The 18,355-nt window shown below is 45.6% G+C and overlaps 1 protein-coding gene across 1 annotated transcript in view; it reads right to left on the reverse strand.

The window, feature by feature from the left end:
• The window catches only part of MRPS22 (mitochondrial ribosomal protein S22), a 215,512-nt gene extending 198,950 nt beyond the window's left edge, over positions 1-16,562 (reverse strand). Inside the window, exon 1 of the mRNA XM_072792541.1 lies at positions 16,358-16,562. The gene's annotated coding sequence lies outside the window, so the exon portion shown is untranslated. The remainder of the gene's footprint in view (positions 1-16,357) is intronic.
• Positions 16,563-18,355: the final 1,793 nt, after the last annotated feature.

Genomic DNA, 18,355 nt, shown 5'->3' on the forward strand with positions numbered 1-18,355 from the left:
CTCTACAGGGTGATTTTTTGCAGTGCCAAGTCTCCAGCACGTGTGCTGTGAGACACACAGGCTTGGGCTGAGAGCTAGAAACCCGAGTACCTCTTTACAAAACCACTTTCATAATGACCAGCCCTCTGAATAAGCCAAGAGAAGGATAAAGTGTAAAGGCCATATGTGAGGTCTCTTAATTGTCATAGGACTGGAAACACTATTACACTTGTTTCTAATCTCCCCATTCTCTGTTCATCTTTCTCCTTTTAATTTTCCTAAATGGCCCAGCCACTGCTGCTGAGGAGAAGGTATTTAATATGGGTGAGGATTTAGCTGTTCCTCCAGGAACAGGCTGGGCCACTACTTTTCAAATGTCATCTTGATTTGCTGCTTCCCCACTAAGTAAGAGACTTAATAGGGCTTAGGGGATGAATCTGGAAACAAACCTCCCTAATGAAATGGCCTGGGGCCTCACCCTCTGTGATAGCTCTGGGGACAGCTGCCCTGGGAACAGGAGCTAGTGACAGGGAAGGAGTCTGGAACCTGAAGGGCTGTCCTCACAACCCCTCCTAGACCCCTCACCCTGGCTCCAGCCATTCTGAACAATATCAAGGTTCCCTGATCTGCTCAGTTTCTCTCTTTCTTCTCTTTATCCATCCCCACCCCCCAAATGCCCATTCACGCAGAACCCTGTACTTTCTACCTGTGCTCACCATGGTAGATGGATTTATCAGTCTAGATCTACCAGTTAACTTTCCATTCCTCTTACATCTGGTCCCAATCACATTCTTTGAGAACAGGGACAGGTCTTCTTTGCGGAGATACTTGGTGTTGGACAGTGCTGGTTCCCAACATTGCTCAATAAATAACTGGGTGACTCTTAACAAGACCCTTAACGTGTTTATGTTACAAGTCAGTTATGCCTCAGTTCTCTTATCAGTTAAGTGGGAATGCAAGTCCCTGTTGTGCCTCCCTTACAGAGGTATTTGTGAACCACCAACAAAGGGCTGCGAACAGTTTGCTTTCACTTAGGTGAACGTCTCAAGTATCTGAACAAAAACACGATGGGATCTAGGATCAGCCTTGAGCTCTGCCTACCAAGCCATGCACCCTGGCTCATTATCCCTGTCAGGCTCAGGGTGTCACCAAAGAGGCGCTAAACAACAAAGTGGCAGAGTCATTTGGCCATTGTGCCTCAGCAGTTGGGTGGCCATTGTCGCTGGCTGCCCAACTGCTAGCCCCAGAGGGTCCTACCAGTTGATGTGCTCCAACCAGCAGGCTGCCTAAACCACAGCCCAGAAGTGCTGTAAGCATTTTCATACTCTAACCCCCCGCCAAAAGCTGTTGACTCTCCTTATCCCCCATAAATGGGTCAGGCTAGGGTTCCCAAATGCAGTGTTTGCTACCTCCAGAACCTACAGAAGCCTACCAAGCACTGTATTGTTTTTGCTGGAAGGTGCGAGATACAATAATTATCCTTTGGTAGGGTCATTCCAAAGGACAAGCCTCTGACCACTGAACCTGTAAACATTTCACAGATATAGAAGTCCTTGTGTCAGGCAAAATCAGAGAGGGAGACAAACCACAAGGAAACAAACTGAGAGTTGCTGGAGTGAAGACAGGTGGGAGGGATGCGGTAACTGGGTTATGGGCATTAAGGAGGGCATGTAATATAATGGGCACTGGGTGCTATATGCAACTGATGAATCACTGAACTCTACCTCTGAAACTAATAATACACTATATGCTAATTAATTGAATTTAAATAAAAAGAAAGAGAAAGAAAGAAAGAAAGAAAGAAAGAAAGAAAGAAAAGAAAGAAAGAGAGAAAGAAAGAAGAAAGAGAGAGAGAAAGAGTAAGTCGGTCTTCATAGGATTTATCTCCAAATACACAGAGAACACGCGTCATGCCAGCACCTCCAATGTGCCTGCCATTTCTTGCTCATCCAGTTCAATTAACATGTCATCAATCTAGTGAGCAAATGTGACATTCATCAGAATGTCCAGAGAGTCCAAGTCCTTTGTACGATATTGTAACATAAAGTAAGAGAAATGACATCATCCTGGGGCAAGATTGTAAATGCATACTGCTGTCTGTCCCATGTGAATCCAAATTGATTCTCCTCCTGCTTCACGATGGGTATGGAAAAGAACATGAGTGCCAGATGGATGTGCATTTTTCACCTGCTGGCTCAGCAACTGCAGTGGGGCTACTTCTTGGTGTTAAAGACTATTCAAGACCAAAATTTGGTGGCTGAGTGCAAAGGTGTTACTGTCAAACAGGTAATGTGATCCAGCACAAATCATAGGTAAAAACTCTTAGAAAGGAAGTACAAGGAAAGAAATAAGGGAAGCTCTGTCAAAGCCAACAGACTGAGTTGATTCTGTCCCTTTTTAAGAAATCAACATCTCAGTGAAGATAATTAGGATTTTCTGTTATGTAAGCATCAAAAATGGTCTGCTGTAGGTATATATGCAGTACATGTTTCTAGATTTTAACATCCAGGTGCCTCTGCTGAGTATCTGCTGTCACTACCTCAGGATTATGGCGTCTTGCTGTCTGAGTCAGGTTTATGTTACCTGGTCAGGTCTGTCCAATATCAACAGGCTAGGCTGACCAGCTAGTTGGGCAGGTCAGTTTACCATTGGTTAAGTATGGGTAGTCCACTGTTGTCCATCAGAATACAACAAGATGCTGTAGATACCAGACTGATGAATTAAATAGGGATATTATGTCCTTTAAGTCTTTGAGGGTAACACAAATGCCACCCCTCCCAGGGGATGAGGCATTTTATGTCCTGTCTTGACAGGGAAGGAAGGCAGTTTCAGAACCTTCCACTTGGCTTTTCCTACTATAATCATTCTTACCCCTCAGGTTAAGAAATTAATGTGGGGGTTCTGCAAACTGCCCAGCAAGCCCATTCTAATTGCATATTTGGCACCTGGGGCAATGACCTTCTGGTGATCCATGGGTTCAGTGGACCCCCTATGAGTTAGATCTGGGCCAAGACCCATTTATCCATGGACTTTATATGCTTCCATTCTAGGGAAGCCACGATGGCTCTTTGGGTCTCTGGGTTTCAGTGTCAATTAAGACTCAGTGAAAAGTCTAAAAAAATTTTCAGGTTCTGGAAAAATCTGAGTATTCTCTCCAGTGCACCTGGCATGGTTACCTGAGCAGATGAGCTTACACAACTTTGGAAATGGTCCAGAATAATTCTCACTAAGTACAGTTGCTTCTGAGTTGCTTCCTTCCTCAAAGAAACCTCTCCTTGCGAGCTGCCCATCTGTCTTGTAAGGAAGACCGTGGTCCTTTAACCATCTCCGTATGTAGTATTACACAGGTGGAACCCTCCCGCTCTGCTGAGATTTTGCCTCTAGTCTCACTAGTTGTGCCTACCTTGCTTCTGAGACTTAAGAACTGCTATTTGGCCTCTACGTTTGAGATCCTCTCACTTCTCATCGCTACAAGGGAGTCTGGTACTGTAACAGCAGCTCTTACTAACATTAGTCCTGGTCCACTGAGCCTCTCAGTGATGCTGACTCAACACATTCCTTATCACTTGAGTAAACAAAATGTCCTCTTGGCCCTCCTATGGAACATAGCTGACTTTTCCCAACCTTACATAGTACATCCACCCTCCTCTCTAGGCCTTTTGACCCCTTCCACCCTGTCTGCCACAGCCATCTGTCGTGTCTATTTCACTGTGTAGGCCATCACTTTTGCCAAGTTTCCAAAAGCTACCCCAGTAGCATATTAGCACAGTCTCCTGGGGTTCTTGCCAGGATGCTAAATCCTGTATGCACTATCATATCAATAAACTCTCATCTGTCTCGTTCATTTGGGGAATATAAATAGTAGTGAAAGGGAATAAAGGGGAAAGGAGAGAAAATAAGTGAAAATATCAGTGAGGATAACAGAACATGAGAGACACCTAACTCTGGGAAATGAACAAGGGGTAGTGGAAAGGAAGGTGGGCGGGGGATTGGGGTGATGGGTGATGGGCACTGAGGGGGGCACTTGACGGGATGAGCACTGGGTGTTATGCTATATGTTGGCCAATTGGACTCCAATAAAAAAAATAAAATAAAAATAAACTCTCATCTCTCCAGCTTTATATTCTTCCTCCCCTGATATAGCACCTTGATCCAACCTCATGCACACCCTCCCAACTCCTTCCATTCATATAACAAGTTAGGCAGAGCCTGCCCTCCTCAGCAGGCCAGCACCTCCCCAGTCTGCTCCTCTGGGATTTGATCCTTGCTATTGGTCTAGTTGCCAGGAAGAGAAATGGGGATAAAACCCAAGGGAGTTGAGCATTGTCTTTTTGTGTGTGTGTGTATGTAAGTGTTCAAAGCAGCTTTATTTGTAATATAAAAAAACAAAACCCAGAAACAACCCAAATGTCCATCAACCCAAATGTCACTGGACAAACAAATTATGATTATCTACACAAAGGAATACTACTCAGCATAAACACTGTCTTATAAAGTACCTGCCTTGCTTTATTTGAGGTCTTTGTGTGATCTTCAAACAGGTAGTGGGGTGGGGAGAAGACTGCTGTCTTCCAATAATGGAGATTGGGCTACCTCTGCCAGGCATGTTTGAAGGACTCTGGGAGTTCAAGATTCTCAGTTGCATGTACCCAGACACTCCCATCTCAAGTGCCTTAGACTTGTGCGCAAGGCTCACTGGAGCTGGGAATGCAGCCCCTGAAGTCTTGCTACTTTCATATTTAAGTCCAGTTTTCTGCCTTGGCTGTATAAGATCAGTGTTTCCTTAAACAAAACCAGCCAGGCACTCTTGCCCTCCCATTCTGCCTTAAATTGGTGATTTGTTACCCAGAGCCCACCATCATCTGTCCTCAACAAATCAACGAGCTCAGCAGCAGCCACCTAATTCTGCAGTGTTCATAGTTGTTGCCATTTCTTTCTTTCCCTCAAATGCCAGAGATGACACAGCAGCCCGTAGCTGCTCCCATCAGCATCTCGTCCCAGTTCACCAAGGTAGGAGCCGTAGCAACTACACCTGTACGACACACCAGGAGCTGCGCGTGCTCACCTCTCATCCACGGTGGGATCCCAATGGCCAGCCACCTGGTGAGTGATCACGTTTTAGAGCCTGATTCTCAGAACCATTCTGGGTACCAACTCTCATAGACTGGACTCCCCAAAATCACTCTGAGACAGAGAACTGTGTCCAGAAGTCCTACTGGGGGTGCCCCTGAATAAGATACGAGTAGGAAGTGAAGAATGCAGGACTGGGCAGAGGGAGAAGCTGGCCCACACACAGTTCAATCTGCAACTGAGGCCTCAGGTGATCCTGTTGGCTGGGCCTTGGTGTCCCCACATCAGCCAGGTATTGGCCCACAGGCTGTCCCTAGGAGGGGCTGTAACCTTTAGGTAGGGCAGTTTTCAGGGGTAGAGAGCAGGGTTCAGTCGGGACAAAGCTGTGGGCCATCAGCAGTGATACTTCCAGCAGTTGGGTGATGGGAGTTGACACTCCCTGGAGAAGCAATCTGAGCAGAGCACCATGGTGCCCACGGTGGGATGGCTTGTTATCATGGCTCCAGGCTCATCCCAGTTTTCAGCTTCCTTCAGTCCATTCCCAAAAGGCCCCACCCTCACTGTGGACTCCTGGCACCAGAGGCCTTGGCCCACCTACCACAGGATAACTGCCTGCATGGCATTGGGGACAGGTGGGACTAAGCAACCACCACTCAGATGGGGATATGAGCATCCCCTGCTCTGAGTCAAATCCTGTGTAGAACAGGAATGAGGGACAGGACTGTGGGTCTCAGTGTCCCCTCTCACCACACCTAAGGGTGAACAGAAGCTGCCTCCACTAACCCTCCCTGCAGAGCTAGCAATACAGGATGTGAAGATTCAGGCTAAGGACCCCTCCTCCACTGCCCATGAGTGACATCATCCGGGCTCTTCCTTCACTGTCTCCTGTGGCGGCACAGGTCCTGCCCTTCATATGGCACATGACGCTCTGCTAGCCACCAAGCATGTGCATCCACCTCACCACGGGCCCTGGCTGAGTGCCCTATATACCACCTCATTCAGCTCTTGCAATAGCCTTTTCAGAGAACTCTAAAAAGAGTCACTTCTAATAACAAAACTGAGATTCAAAGAAGCAGGGTGTCATGGCTGCAGCTCCCGAGGCCGTGCACAGCAGAACCAGCATTTAACTCTCCGCTCTCTACCCCCCTCTCCCCATGATGAAAACCATCTGGTCAGCAGGAGCCCCTGGGACAGCCATTGTCACCTTCCTTCTCTGTCGGATCCTGCCTCGCCACCAGCCAGGCTTGGGAAGAGTTCTGCAGAACACTGGAGCCTGGTTTAGGAGCAGCCCAGGGGCCCTGCCGGGGTGACCACCGTCAGTCCATCTGACCCCTACACTGTTCTCTCTTGGCCCCCCAGTCTTCACCTGGCCTGCCCCAAATCCTGCTCAGCCTTTGAGGTTCAACTCCAGGATCACCATCCTCAGAGGCTGCGTCATCTATGCCCACAAAGCACTTGGGCTTCTCTCTACTCCAGCCCAAATCATACTTCTACCCCTAAACCAGGCTGTGAGCTACAAAAGTAGCTTGTAGCTCCTGGCCAGGAGAGAGAGGGGCTCCAGGACACTTGCTGAGTGAACGGGTAGGAAAATGTGTAATCCCTCCTTTAAGGTTCTCTGTTCCCTACCTAGTAATTGGCATGGTGGTTGCTGACCACCAGCTCACTGAAAACAGAGGTTGGGTCTTTCTTCAGGCCTTCCCCAAAGTACTGAGCACATGCATGAAGGAGGGCACCCACTACATGCTCGACAGCCTTTGGAGAAATACTTAAGGACACCTCCCGCATTCAGAAAATGTGCTCAGGCTTCCCAGGGCACAGCAGAGATGGCTACTGCTTTTAAAATGCCTCACATCAAATAAATAAGTAAATAAGTAAGTAAATAAATGAAAAAATAAAATAAATAAAATTAAAATAAAATAAAATAAAATGCCTCACATCTTGATCTTTGCATCGGTGGATGCTTTGAGCACAGGTACCCAGCCCGGCTGCTTCTCTGCAGGTCAGAGCCGTGCCTGATGGAAGAGGTGGTGGCAAAAGAGCAGTGCCAGGCCTCAGGAGTTCATGTTGTGTTCGCCCTGACCAGGGATGCGACTTCTATCTGGAGATGCTGGCTCCTGGTATTTGTGCTGCTCCTCTTTAAATGACCTGAGACCTTGCATCCTGAATCTGGTGTGTGTGTCTGTCTGTCTGTCTGTCTGTCTGCCCTGGGGCATCTCCAGCCCTTATACCCACTCCCCTGTCAACCCATCCTGCTGACCCACTGTAGGCACCAGGCTCTATTCATATTTACAAAGACAAAGCCAGTTGAGCTGCCCTTCTGTAACCAGGGCATGAGGTTTTAAAGGAGGGACAGTGACTATTCATGAGTGTGCTCAACTGAGCCAAGAGGCGCTCACAGCCCACTGGACTCACTGATCCTCCTGGTTTTCACTGACCTCAGTGTGGATCCTTAGGACCAATGTCTGCCCCACGCACCTCCCTGGTTTGAGAGTGGGATTCAAAGACAGAGTTAAGAGCCTAGATCAAGAAGGACTACTAGAAGCAGCAGAATGTTGTAGCCACCCTTGCCTATACCTGTAGGCTCTATATTTCATAGGAAACACACACACACACACACACCTGCCTTCAAACTCCTCTGACCTATCTTCTTCACCCAGATTTTGGCACCCCTCACAAGTGCCTACTTGCTCAGCCCAAGCCAAGGGTGCAGTTCAGGGGTGTTCACAGGGGATCGTGCAGTGGTGCCTATCATTCCCAAGAGTAATCTCTGTCCCCCCAAATGGCTCCTCCCTTGCCTGCCTGCCTTGTCTGGGTTAACTGGAGCACCTGACATGTACCAGGCTCTATGCCAGGGATTTTAAACCCACAATATAATTTAGCACTCAAATGAGTCTATGTATTAACTCTGTTTTACAGATGAGGAAATTGAGCCTTATTGAGAGTAAACAACTTGCCCAAATGCACACAGTGGTGAACCCAGGATTCTAAACCCAGGTCCTCCTGACTTCAGCCTCACTCTCTCTGGTACACTAATTACATAACTGACCAACACTGCCTTCTTGTGCACAGCCTTCTTCTACATACCTCTTTACTCCCCCTCAGTTACCAAAGCCAGATGACAGTCTTGACCTTGACCTCTCCCTCACCTTGTCAGCCCCTGAGCCCTTCCCAGTACCCCTCCAGCCCCCTCCAATCAGTCCCTTCACTCCATTCCCAGTGCCCCTGCCTGGGAGTCCTCACCATCACAGGGTTTCCATCCCAATCTGCCCTCCTCCAACCTTCCAATCTTGTATCCACTCCCTACAAAATTCCAAACTTTCTGCTTCTCTGTCATGCCCTACCCCTTTCCAAGTAAGATTTGCTGTGTCACACCTCTGCATATGACAACTGTGCTGCCTGCAAATTCCTAGTTATTCTTGGAGACCCAATTCTCCAAGACCCAATTCTTCTCTGCTGAGAAGCCCTCCCATACAGGGAGAGATGCTCCTCCTTTGACCCCTTAAAGTATCCTATACTTAGCCCTCTTTTATGACCTTTGTCACTTACTAATGCAATAGTTTAGTGTGTACATGTGTCTCTCCCACCACTCTCTGAGCTTTCTGAAAGCAGGCACTCTCTCTTATCTGTCTTTGGTATTTTGTCTTGTGTGCAGGCATATGAGTGTGTGTGTGTGTGTGTGTGTGTGTGTGCGCGTGCGCGTGTGTTTAACCTCAGGTGCAGAGGACTGGATTAAAATGCTTCTCAGTTTCATAGTAATTCATTATCACTGGTCCATGAAGGCCTCCTCCTCTCTTTTATCTCCAACCCCACCCTCCTCCCTAACTCCTGTGTGTCTCTGTATGCCTAGTGCCTGACACAAAGCACAAAGGATGCTCAGCAAATGTCTCTGGGTATGGGAGATGGGTGACAAAGTAATTGTGCATCCCACTTAATTCCACTCCTTGATGGTTTCATTGGCCAAAGTGAGAAAGGATAGGGGTTAGTAGCTACGGCCTAGAAACCTCAAATTGCCAAGAAAATTAGAGTTACCAAAAGATTACATCTTCCCTATTGAGGGCCTGGCTATTGCAGAGAGAAATAAAAGGCAATATACACATTAGAGACCAGTTTAACATTTGGAGACTGCAAGGTAAGATTCTCAATGCAAATTTAGTTCACTCTTAACAAGCCAAAATGGATCTCTCAGCCCTTCATCCAAAAGAGCATCATCCTACCTGTACTTCTATGGTCAATGAATCTACAGCAAAGGAGGCAAGAATATACAATGGGAGAAAGTCTCTTCAGTAAATGGTGCTGGGAAAATTAGACAGTGACATGAAAATGAGCAACTTTCTTACACCATACACAAAAATAAATGGATTAAAGACCTAAATGTGAGACATGAAATCATAAAACTCCTAAAAGAAAACATAGGCAGTAATTTCTTTGACATCAGCTGTTGTAACATTTTACTAGATATGTCTCCTCAGGCAAGGGAAACAAAAGTAAAATAAACTATTGAGACTATACCAAAATAAAAAGCAAAGGAAACCATCAACAAAGCAAAAAGGCAACCTACTGAATGGGTGAAGATATTTACAAATGATATATTCAATAAGGTGTTAATATCCAAAATACATAAAGAACTGATACAATTCAATGCCAAAATAATAACAATAACCTGATTAAAATAGTCAGAAGACATGAACAGACATTTCTCCAAAGAAGATACACAGATGGCCAACAGACACATGAAAAGATGCTCATCATCACTTATCATCAGGGAAATGCAAATCAAAACCACAACAAGATATCATCTCACACCAGTCAGAATGGCTAGAATCAAAAAGATAAGAGATAACGCTTGTTAGGAAGGATTTGGAGAAAAGGGAACCCTCATGCACTGTTGGTGGGAATGCAAATTGGTGCAGCCACTGTGGAAAAGTTTGGGGTTTCCTCAAATAAAATTAAAAATAGAAATACTAAAAAAAAAAAAAAAAAAAAAAAAAAAAAAAAAAAATAGAAATACTATATGATCCAGTAATTCCACTACTGAATATTTACCCAAAGAAAGCAAAAATACTAATTCAAAAAGATATATGCACTCCTGTGTTTATTGCAGCATTATTTATAATGGCCAAGATATGGAAGCAACCCAAGGTCCATCAATAGATAAATGAACAAAAAAGATGTGGGATATATATGGAATATATAACAGAATATTACTCAGCCATAAAAAAAGAATGAGGGGGCACCTGAGTGGCCCAGTTAGTTAAGTGTCTGCCTGAGGCTCAGGTAATGATCTCAGGGTCCTGGGATCAGGCCCTGCGGCCAGCTCCCTGCTCTGCGGGGGTCCTGCTTCTCCCTCTCTCTCTGACCCTCCCCCCAGTTTGTGCACTCTCTATCTCTCCCAAATAAATAAATAAAATCTTTAAAAAAAAATGAATGAGATCTTGCCATTTGCCACAACAGGATAGACCTAGAGGGTATTAAACTAAGTGAAATAAATCAGAGAGAGAAAGACAAATACCATATGATTTCACTTACATGTGGAATCTAAAAACAAAACAAATGAATAAACAAACAAAAAGCAGAAAACAGACCAATAAATGATTGCCAGAGAGGTGGGGGATGGCAGAAAATGAATGAAGGGGAGTGGAAGGTACAGACTTCCAGTATGGAATAAATAAGTCACAGGGATGAAAGGTGCAGCACAGGGAATCCAGTCAGTGGTACTGTAAAAACCTTGTATGGGGACAGATGGCAGCCATACTTGCAGTGATCTGGAGCATGATGTAGAGACTTGTTGAATCACTATGTTGCACACCTGAAACTAATGTAACATTGTGCGTGTCAACTATACTTCAATTTAAAAATATTCCCCCAAAAAAGATATATTTAATATTTGGAAGATCTACATGATTCAATGAACCAATGTGTTCTAAATGACCAGTGGATAATATTATGAAATCACGCATGGATAAAGATTAACAAAATATACACAATGAACCAATATATTTTAGTACAATAGTGTACAAAGGAAAGTACAGTTACACGGTTTCAGGTTCCACATGACAACTAGCCTTTGAAAAACTTTGGCTGGTCAAGTTTTGGCACAGGATTAAAGAAAGGTTTTACAATTTGCTGAAAAAGGTATTAGATATTTCTCCTTTTCTAAGTATAAAAAAAGAGACAAAAACAAAACTTTTCTTCCTTTGAGAAAAGGGGAGCAGTCACTATCCTCCCCACAGTCACCTCATAGGCCATACCCTTCCTTCAAAGATCTGCTGTTGTCAGGGATCATTTGGAATCGTCCCCTCAGACAATCATCTGGAACACTTCTTTGGGACAATTCACTGACTACCCGTAAGATCACGATCAGAATTTTGAGGCCACAACTCCCTTGGGAACAAAAACATGTTCCAATTTAGTCACTGCAATAGCATGGCAACTTTAATTTAATCACTGTGATAGATGACCAAAAAACTTCACAGTTCTTCACTTCTCCTTGTATTCGTATCTTTTGCCATCTGACTTGCTTTGGCCAATGAGATGTTAGCAGAAATAATGCACAGGCTTGAAATGGACTTGTGCACTGAGGTTTCTTTTTCTTTATACCCCACCAACACCATGAAAATATGCCCCCAGCTAGCCTGACGGAGGATGAAAGACAAGTCAAACACAGCTGTGTCCCCCAGATATTCAGGTGAGGCCATTCTTGATCAACTGTCATCCAGCTCTTCCCTAGATATCTGAGCAAGCTCAGCCAAGATCAGCTGACTACTGACACACGAGCAAGACCTGCCACGATTATCCAGACCCAGCCCAAATCACCTGAATCCCTGCAGGGTCATGAGCTAAATGATATTTGTTGTGGGCCTGAGGTTTTCCTGGTTGTTTCTTTTGCAGCAATACTGTGGCAACTGGTAACTGACACAACTACACTCACACATACACTTCATTGAGCTGAGCTTGAATTGACACTGGGACTTTCTAAAATCCAAATCTGCCCCTAAAGACAAAGATTTGCCTTAGAGACAATGAAATGAACATGTATTGGGTTCTGAAGGCAGTCACATAGAAGAAACCCCCCAAAATCATGGAGCAATGGAAACATTTTTTGGAGTAACTATAGAGCCCTCGGGGGAATTATCTTTTAAAAAGCAATGTAAGTGCTGGCATATTTTCCCCTTTACCTGTGGTCCTATCTTGTATCTTCTGAGAGTTTCCTAGTGTGGGTGCTGGAAGTGACTGTACATTTCTGGATGGGGATGGTTCCATTTAGAAGTTATGTGAATTCAATTAATGGATGTTACCATTTCTAAACCATGGGCTACTGTTTTTCTCTTTGGAAATGCTAGATGCCTATGGGTATCTACAGAGAACTGCCGGATTTGTGGGAAGTTTTTGAAAATCCATGAACATACTACTGGGAATCTCAAACAATCATTATCTCTGGGATTCTGGGTACAAGTGGCAGAAACCAAGGCATATGTTTTCCTTCCTTACCCTTCCATCACACATAAAAAGATAAGGTTCTTGTGACCTACAAATACAATCTGCAAATATTCAAAACCTGTCTTCTGAAGATAGGCAGAGTTTGCACTTTTAAGTGTAAATGGCTAAAGGGTCTTTAGACTGAGGAGAACCACATATATGCCAGGCTGCAGCCACATTCAGTTGGCCCCTAGCCACCAGGCAGCTGCCCCCAAAAGCTGACTTGGTGAGGCCTTATGCCCCTAGGCCAGGACCTGGACCATACCCTAGGAAGAGGGGATGTCCAGTTCTTGAGGAGTCCGGGAGCCCTCAGATAGAATGCTGGTGGAGTCCTGTGACCAAGCACATGGGCTCTGAAATTACAGCCAGTCTGTTCTGACCTCGCCATTCACCTGCTGTGGGGTCATCAGGCAGTCACCGCATTCTTTCAGCCTCAGTGTCATCAGCTGTGATGGGAACAGTGACTCCCTGTTTGGAGGGCTGTCAGGGCAGTTGAGTCAGAAAATGAATGTGGAGGCTAATTCCTGGAGCACAGCAGATACTCAGTAAAGACTGTTATTTGTGAATTATAGACAGCAAAACTTGGCTTGGCTGGGGTGGGAGCCGTTTCAAGCAACTGAAACCAATGGTGTTTTCAGAACAAGGCAAAGAACTGCAGGATATGTCCTGTACCTAAGGACCTGCCAATTGTGTCAATCGACAGGCTCCCCCTTCCGTCTGCCCAGCATGTCCCCACTTGCCTCTTGTCCACTTCTCAGGAGGCACAGACTAGGAGAACAGCAAAGCAAACAAAAAACACACTCATTTACAACTGTGTCTCAGGTAGGAGTAAATTTGTTCTGAATTAAAGTCTGAACCCATAGGGTGCTTGTGTGGTTTAGTGGTTGAGGTCTCCCTTTGGGTCAGGTCGTGATCCCCAGGTCCTGGGATTGAGCCCCACATTAGGCTCCTCACAGGGATCCTGCTTCTCCCTCTGCCTATGTCTCTTCCTCTCTCTGTGTATCTATCATGAATAAATAAATAAAATCTTAAAAAATAAAAAATAAAGTCTCAACCTGCAAGAACTGTGCCCAGACCTCAGACATGTACTTTGCCTGTTCTACTTCTTTCCCATTTTGGGGACTACTAGTGCACTACCATTTTTTAAGCACTTATTACATACCACGCACTATGCCAGGCACACCACAGGTATCATATCATTTAATTCTCACAAGGGTATTTTAAATACTTTTTTTTTTAATTTTTATTTATTTATGATAGTTACAGAGAGAGAGAGAGGCAGAGACACAGGCAGAGGGAGAAGCAGGCTCCATGCACCGGGAGCCCGATGTGGGATTCGATCCCGGGTCTCCAGGATCGCGCCCTGGGCCAAAGGCAGGCGCCAAACCGCTGCGCCACCCAGGGACCCTCACAAGGGTATTTTAAGATACATAGTAACACCTCAGTTTTGCAGATGAAGAAACAAGGCGCAGAGCAGGTAGGTCATTTGGCCAATGTCACACAGCAATTAAGTTGTAGACTCAAGAACTAATCGAGGTCTGTACATCTCCAAAGCCCAGTCTCCCACCTGTCTCTTGCTGCTGTGACTCCCACGCTGAACCTTCCAAATAAATGGTTCCATAAGGCCAACACAGCATGCACTCAGAGAAATGAACATGAGCCCTTCCTCATTAGAATTTTAATATTCCCAAAACTTCCAGAATTCAATTTCTACTGCCATCATGTTTGCCATATCCAGATAACCTCTTCTTCTCTCATTATCTTAATTCCCTCTCATCAAATCAATTCAATCTTCCTACTTAACCTTATTTTTAAAGGAAATATTTCATACCACTTGCTATAATTAATTACATTTTAAATACATAAGTATTAAAATTTAAAAGTTCATTAGCAGGAGCACCTGAGTGCTGGTGAGGTTAGGCATCCGACTCTTGATTGGTCTCAGGGTCATGAGATGGAGCCCAGTGTTGGGTTCCATGCTGGGTGTGGAGCCTGCTTAAGGTTCTCTCCCTTTTCCTCTGTCCCTCCCCTTCACTCATGCATATGTACCCTCTCTCCCTACAGTCAATCAATCAATAAAAGTTCATCAGCATAGCACTTAAAATCAGCTTGTACACTGTAATACCTTATTACGTTCTGCTATAAACATTATTTCTCATATTAATATACATATATACATCCATTAATATACATATACATATGCATATAACTTTTCATTATGAGTTTTTTCTTTTTATTATGGAAAGTTTCAAAAACAAAAATAGAAAGAATGATATAATGAACCCCTGTGTACCCATCACCCAGCTTCAACAACTGTCAGCTCATGGCTGGCCCATTTCATGTGTATACCAACCCACTTCCAATTCCCATATTATTTTAAAGCAAATCAAAGACACCATTATCATTTCATTCATAAACATGTCATTTTTGATAACAGCAAACATTTGAAGAGCATTTGCTGGATGTCAGGTAGGTACAGCATGACAAACACTCCTACATCTTTGATCATGGGAGACACAATCACAGGAGACCTATTATTATCTCCATCTTATAGATGGTGAAACTGAGGCACAGGTACAAAAGCAACTGGTCCAGGGCCTCCAACCTGGTAAGCAGCAAAGCTAGCGCTTGAGGCCAGGTGGTCCATGCACTTAGCATCTCAGGAGAGCACAGCCATTTCTAGGCCTGAGTGAATGCAACATGGTCCTCTCCCCCACAGAACTGGCCCAGAATGAGTTCCTGGCAGTTCATGCACAGAACCTGTCACCTCTACTGGCCTGCCTCATCACCATCAACATCAGGTTACCTGGAAGGCACTGCTCTCCTGGAGACAAGAGGCAGGAAGGGTGGACCCTGAGGACCCACACCCACACCCCCTGAGCCTCTGCCAAGAGCAGAATACTGGCCAGTGTACAGGATGTGAGCCTCCAATCCCCAGGGCTGAGGTTAGAGAAGACAGAGTGTGGCAGCTAGGTGATGCAATATGCAAGTCAGCTTTTGACTATCATTTACAACTTGACACCCACTGCTATTCCTTTCAGTCTTCGGTGTCTTCATACCAGGTGCTGATTTCTCCAAGGCCTGGTTTCCTGGGAATGTGGCTGCTACTTAGGTTGGCCCTAATCACACTGGATCAAGCAGGGAAGAATGCTTTCTGTCTTGGTTGAGACCTTCCACACCCATTTGTGTTTAGCAGCATGCAGGGTCCTGGTTTTAAGAGGGGGTGGAGGGCTTAAATGTCTCCAAAGGTTTCTGAGACCTGGGATTTCTCTAGAGAGAAAGGGTGATGATCTCAGGGTAAAGAAATCAAAAGCACATGTACTGTCTTTTTGTGCATACAGAGTGACTTTAAAATGAAGAGAGGAAAGCGTTAGGAAAAAGTTTTGAGTTTTTTTGACCGCACATTGGAAAAATGCAGCAAGACCCCTTCCAAATCCAAAGCAGAACCATGTCCTTCCATCTCTGTGGGACTCTCTTCTGGTCTCCCTGGACTTCCAAGGGTCCCCAGTCTCAGCACAGCACCCCCATCAACCTCCCCCTGGGAAGCAGAGGGTCTCACAGCCACCTTCCCCCTCCCAAAAGCCCAAGGAAGGGTGCAAAGAAGACCGTGCCAAGACTGGAAATTCCCCTTGCAAAAATCTTCTCTTTTTGCTCATCTGTGGTACCCAACACAACCATCTCCACAGGCAAAAACATGGTGGACCCTTGGCTGGCTAGATTCCATTAGGGAGCAAGAAGCTAAATAAGTTCAAAAGGACCTCCAGGAATGCATGCTTGTTGGTAAGGCCGTGCAGAGACATGTAGGTGCTCAGCCATGAGGAATAGCTGTTACCTTCTGGAGGCCTCTGCAGCTCCAAAGTTCTGACAGTCTTATGACCCAGTCTTCTTCTGTCTCCTCCTGTTGCCAAGCTGTTCTTTCAATAGCTCTTGCCACCAAGTATTCTGCTGTCTCACAGTTTCTAAGAATCTCTTGACTTCCACCTTTTCTCTGCCTGCTTTCCGGCAGCTATTCTCCTTTCTGGAATCCACAAATGAGAGGATCTGATTGGGTCCCATAGCCGCAATAACAAATGCTGAGTCTCTATTGGACAGCATCCTACAACAGACCATCCATCCCACAGACCACTCATTAGCCTATGAGATGCCGCCTTTGGCTGAGCCTCCATCTCTGGTCCAATCATGTGACCAGAGGACAGAGACACATAGTTCAGCTCTAGGCAACCTGTGCAGGAGTTCCCTCCAGCCACTCTGTTTAGACCAGGGACTTCAGAATGGGGAAGAATGGGGAGTACCCTTGAGCCTCCTATTTTACCCCAGGCCTTGAAACAAAAGCTCAGTGGTCCTGGGTGGAGTATCAGAAGCTAACAACAAAGCCTGAGCCTGAGGGAGGCACCCACATATGCATGAGTGTGTGTGTGTGTGTGTGTGTGTGTGTGTGTACATGTGTGCACACGCGCACAAAAAAGCAGGGCTCAACTTCAATTAGATTTGGAACTCGGCTGGGCCTTTTAAATCCCGGCTCTCATGGAGGCCTCTGCTTTCCAGGAAGTTATTCCCATCAGCAGTTGTTTCTGCAATCATGGTTGTTATGAAACCCTTTATTTTGAAAACACATTTCAAAACAAGGCTTCTTACGCACTCAGCTTTCTCTGGTCCGTTAGGAGCAAAATGGCGCAGATGTTTCCCTGTGGCCCATACCCTGGTGTGTTATCCCCGCAGGCCATTCAAGTCCCAATTCATCTTGTAGTCACCACAAAAAAATGCAGAGGCACACGGTGGGGGGATGCACGTCAACTCATCCCAAACACCCCCCTTCAGCCGGCTCCCTGCCCCACACGTGGCTGAGCCATGACACAACAGCCTGGTCTTCGGAGAGTAATTCATTATGTAATTAATTTTTTTTCATCAAAGTCAAATCTCTAAAGCAACTGCTGAGATAATACCAATTAGGAAACACTAACAGAAAAGGAGCTGGCCCTGACGTCAGGGCTCACGGCTGTAAGAGTTTACATGACTTGTCAGATTCTCATGCCAGGGACCCTGACAGAATGCTGGGTAAGAAACAAACAGCACATGCTCTTCGGGCTGGAATGGCCCTTTCTGGAGCGGCCTTGTTCCCACAGGCCACACTTACAAAGGGCCTGGGTGGAGTCATGGAAAAAAAAAATGGACTTTGAGATGAGACCAGCATGAATTCTGATCCCTACCCCGATAGTTACCAGCTGTGGGACTCTAGGCAAGTCAACCCCTCTAGACCTCAATTTCTTCATCAGAGGGATGTTTTTTATAACCCATACCTCCCAGGGCTGTGTGAGGGTTAGAGACAGGACGCATAAACATTGGGAATCAGTGCTGGTACATAGTAGGTTCTCTATGTGGAAGCTTAGTGCCATTACCATCTGCTTTCCTACTCCAGCGTGAGTTTTGAGGCTACTGGCCCCTCAATGGCATGGTCTGCCCAGGGGTCTCAGGTCAGGCAGAAGGCTGAGATGTAGACCATTCCTCTCTTCAGACCACTGAGCAATTACCAGCTATAGAAGACACCTCCCACGCTTCCTTAGTCCCATTCATGATGGAGTTTGGTTCAGAAAACTGCACCGAAGCCCCTGCTTTTAAGGTGCTTACTCTGAAGGGAGGCATAGACAGGTAATCCCAGCACTTTCTGATCAGGGCAATGAGAGATGTGTGTATTGATGCTTTGGGGAGCACAGAGGAGGCACCAAGGGTAGCTTCTAGGTCCAGGACGTAGGAGCACGCACAGGACCAGGTGTCCAGCTACAGCATTAAAGGGCTCATGCTTCAAGTGTGTGTTTAGGAAGATGACTCCAGC

The sequence above is a fragment of the Canis lupus genome, chromosome 22 (genome assembly GCF_048164855.1).
Source record: "Canis lupus baileyi chromosome 22, mCanLup2.hap1, whole genome shotgun sequence".
NCBI classification, from domain to species: Eukaryota; Metazoa; Chordata; class Mammalia; order Carnivora; family Canidae; genus Canis; species Canis lupus.